Source organism: Nelumbo lutea, chromosome 3 (assembly GCF_056320005.1).
Source record: "Nelumbo lutea isolate HS-2025 chromosome 3, American lotus-T2T, whole genome shotgun sequence".
Classification (NCBI taxonomy): Eukaryota; Viridiplantae; Streptophyta; class Magnoliopsida; order Proteales; family Nelumbonaceae; genus Nelumbo; species Nelumbo lutea.
The window spans coordinates 19,175,931-19,180,581 of NC_142686.1; the positions used below are offsets into that span (position 1 = coordinate 19,175,931).

The 4,651-nt window shown below is 42.9% G+C and overlaps 1 pseudogene; it reads right to left on the reverse strand.

Moving 5' to 3' along the window:
- Nucleotides 1-2,480, reverse strand: LOC148863373 (receptor-like protein kinase FERONIA pseudogene; annotated as a pseudogene).
- Nucleotides 2,481-4,651: the final 2,171 nt, after the last annotated feature.

Below are 4,651 nucleotides of genomic sequence, written 5' to 3' on the forward strand. Positions count from 1 at the left end.
TTGCCGCCACTGGAAACATGATCGAGCACTAGCGTTTTCATGGGTGAGATCACGTAGTAGTAGTCCACTGATTATCGATCACTGCAGCTGCTTTCTTGTAGCTGCAACGCTAGCTCCAGGTTCTGCAGCACATCAACCATTGGTGGTCGATTAATTCCCGCAGCTGCCAAGCAATTCTTGGCAACTTGTGTGAACTTGAGGAAACACTCAGGCGAGATTATTCCTTTCAGATATGGATCTACCATCTCATGCAGTGTCCCTCTCTCAAGGCAACGCACTGCCCATCCAGCCAACCCTATCTCACTCTCCTCCTCCGCCTTTATATCAACTGCACGCCTTGCGCAAAGAACCTCAAACAACACTACCCCAAAGGAGTACACATCGGATTTCTCCGTCAGTCTCTGAAGCCGGTAGTATTCAGGGTCCAAATACCCGAAGGTACCCTTTACTCTAGTGCTGACGTGGCTACGTGAGCCACTTGTAGGTCCCACCTTTGACAACCCAAAATCTGCCACCTTTGCCTCCAACCTCTCTCCCAGTAGTATGTTGGTGGTCTTTATGTCCCTGTGAATTATTGTGTACTTGGCTCCTGTATGCAGGTAGTGTAAGCCACGGGCGGCTCCGATGTAAATCTTGAGCCGCTGCTTCCATGGGAGAGGAGGCTTTTCGGTACCGTACAGGTGGTCACGTAGGGTGCCGTTGGGCAAGTATTCATACACCAGAATCATCTCTTGGTTCTGTTTACAGTAGCCAATTAAAGAGATGAGGTGGAGATGGCGCAGCTTAGACAGCATTTCAATCTCTGTTCGAAGCTCATGGCGTCCTTGTTTTGACATTGGATTTGCACGCTTGATTGCCACCACCGTAGCACCGTTATCAATGCAACCCTTGTAGACCTTGCCAAACCCACCGGTGCCAAGGAGTAGAGACTCATCAAAACCTCTGGTTGCTGCTTCGATCTCGGCAAACGAGAAATGCCGGCAGTTAACATCTGTGGGTTTTGAAGACAGTTGCTCTTTTTCGCGTTCTACGGGTACAGAGTGCAAAACGTTAACCCATCCACACTTGCCTCTCTTAAACCAGAAGTAGAAGATAAGTAAACCCAGTAAAATAAAGACCACGGCAGCCCCAACGAGAACAACCGCAATTTCCGATCGCCTAGAAGATGATTCTGGAGGAGAATGTTCGGAAGATGGTTCAGCCAAACCTGTCTGCACAGTTGGAGTGGGTCCTGCAAGATTATTTTTGCTGTCGGATAATTTGAAGACCTCCATCCCATTTAGAATTGCATCTTCGTACATCGAATTTGATTCTATGGCGGGATGCAGCTTGATCCATAGATCTTTATGTTCCATATACACGATGTAGTCTTTATAAACTGGAATCCCGTTGCCACCACTCCAAGCGATGACATCTGCGTGGCTCTCAGCCGTCTGATTGTTTATGAAGATATGAAACACCCTTTGGTTAGGCTTTCTTATCTCTGGTTGGAACTCGCAGAAATGGAGCCTGACAAGGTAATGGAATCTGGAATCGACAGGGAGTAACCATGACAGGTTGTAGTTCCTGTTGACAAGTTTACTTGGACCCATGGACCGAGCTGTGCTGTAGATGCTCGCCGGAGCAGCGTAGCTGGGTAATTGCCGAGTGTACTTGATTGTGATGTTAGGATTGAAGACTGTTACACCATACGCCGCGCCGAATATGTAGGACTTGTCTGCAAACCAATCCCTGAACATGCCGGTGTCATCTTGGGGAGAGATATTGTTGCCGCCGACGTTCAGCCGGAAAAGCATCTGAAGAGCAGTGCTGTTATCAGTATAGAAAATAGACTTCTGGCCGACCAAAGGCGTAGGAGCATGTCCGTCGTGAGTATAGAAATGGTTTGGCATTGAACAAATCTCAATTCCATTCACGAATGCATACGCATTTGACGAAACTTGAGTTGATGGAGTGAAAGTTATGGTTAATAAATTCTCCACCTCGTTGATGCAGAATTCCATGATAAGGTAAGGTAATTCGAGAGCATCTGCAGTAAGGGAGGGTTTGAAGTTTCGCAAGAGAGTGTAGCGGCCGGCGGTAACAGAGAAGGATGCATGGGAATTATTTAAACCAAGATATGAAGCTGGGTAGAAGAAGAGTCGGACAAATTTTGGTCCAGAAGAGTTGAGAGGGAAGCTATAGGTGGAAGGGTAGCGAAAGATCCGGGCAGTCATGTAAGGAACTTGGGGTACAGAAGGGCTTTGAACGGAGGCCGTGGAAGTAGCTGATTTGTTCAGTTGTTCTCCGGGCAAGAAGTTGGAGTGGACATCGCCGGTCCAGTTCCGGCCATCATCAAATGCTAGGAAGCCCGGCGAGTTGTCGCCGCAGTTGAGGGCAATGTGATCGGAGGGGACATAAGGTGAACCACTAACTGCCAGCAATACTAAGGACAGAAAGGTGGAAGAGAAGTAGATGGAAGCGACCTGCTGTGCCTTCATGGAGTGGAAGCTAAAAGGAGAATATTTATCAGTGTGCCAGATATTCCGAGAGACCCTTAAAAGTTTGAAGTGGGAGCTTAGAGAGAGGAGAGAGAAGAAGACATTGGTGATCTGTGAAGTCTTCTCAAAGCGTGGTGGTCAAGCATGTTGGATTGGAATCTTTTATTACGTAAGTCATTTTTACGTCAGCACTCAGCACAAGGGTCTGTTTGATTTGCGGGAATAAGGGTCTGAAAACGAAAATCCATTCCTATTACAATTCCGGTTCTGGCCTGAACCAATTAAAAGGGAAAATAGATCATTCCGATAGGATTTCAATTTGGAGGGACACAATCAAATGATGCGAACACTCCAGGGTGATTCAATAAAATAAGAACACGCCAGTATTTAAAATAAATAAATACATAAAAACAGTTGCCTTGAATTAATCGCATATACCGGCACGTATTACTCGCATTTGATTTGACAACGTAATAGTAGGATGAATTCATGAGGTAACACAACAAACACAACAACCCAAATTGTGGCCTTTTTCTCCATAGATGATGGGTGTTTGTCTGCATTGAATGACTTTTCAGAGGTAATGTGTGAGAAATATCTTTTAATTGTAAAACTGTATTGGAATATGATGAGATTTCAGTCTTACCAAATCTTTAAGCATCTTTTTTGTTAATTAAACCCAGTACTGATCTAGTCTTGGTTGGTTCTATATATGCATGAGAAGATATCCATCAATGATATTTGACCACAACTCATCGAACATGAGGGCTTTGCATGAACCGGGGAGTTGGGTTAACTCGGGATTGTCAGGGTAGGGTTGGGTGTGTTCAGATTGGTGCCCCACACTGCGTATCCTACAGGTTCCCACATGCACATCTCAGCGTCTTGGGAAGATGTTCTCAATACACGGTTGCGATGTACTGTAGCCTGTAGGGTGAGTATGGGGCGCTTATGCAAATTCAGGTTGGGTTTGTTATCCAAAAGTCACGCTTTCATGTCTGGTTATTTGATCGTTTTCCTACTTAGGTGCCGTTTGGCAAGTCAAAAGACACGGTACGCTTTTACATAAAGATCTTGATAGTTTATAGTCCATTTGGTTGGATGTGCATCTTTCCATGCGAAGATAAGCGAAAGAAATGCAAAAGCTCTATTTGAAGTTTTTTGATCAAAAATAGCCCAAGATGTACTTATCATGTCTTTTTGAGGCTTCGTTTTTTGGCAGTTAGATTTTTTTCCAACCAAATGGAAAAAGATGAAAACTTGGATTGCTGGACTTCTAAAAAGCTGAATATCATTGCAAAAAGACGCACCAAACAAGACATTAGTTAAATAGTTCTTTTACTTCACTTTTTTAGAGTTCTACAATCAAGGTTAGAGAAGAAACACAATACTGAATTTATTATATATTTGCAAAAAGTTGCCTTTCATTCAAAGTTTATTTTCTCAGTTTGGAAAAGATACAATTCAAATATATAGAGTACAAAATCTTACATTTTATATTATTTTGTATGTATTTGTACTCCTTCCAAATTGAGCCTTATTTTTTTTTTCTTCAAAACAAAGGTTTGAGCTACAATTTTTATTATGCGGAGATCTCTGGGTGATTTTTTTTTTTTTTTGGTTAAATGATCAGCTCCCTCCCGTAAGGAATGGCAATGGGTAGGGTAAGTCTGCAAATTGCCCTACCCATTTCCAAACCCACCTATGCAAAATAAATGTTTGAGCTACAATTGTTATTATGCAGAGATATTTTGGTGAGTTTTCTTTTCGATTAAATGATTAGTTCCCTCCTCTAGGAATGGCAATGGGTAGGGTAATTGTGTAAATTGTCCTACCAATTCCCAAATCCGTCTATGTATCCCTGATCTCAAACTTGTCCCAAATCCATCTAACTTTTCCTCTCAATTTCCCAAACCTGTCCCATCCCGACCTATCCCACCCGATTTGAAATGTTAATTAATGCTTTCTAGTAAAAGAAAGTTTGTTAATGCTTAAAGCATGACTTGAACTTGGATTAATTTAATGATAGCACTGAAACTCTTAGGGGGCGTTATTTTTTTGGACTTTGAGAGGGGGGAAAGTTGGTCAATGGGATCCAAGAAACCCATGCTCATTTTTCAGATTTATTGGAAACCAATGAAAGTTTATTTGAGTATCACTTACCCGGGTAA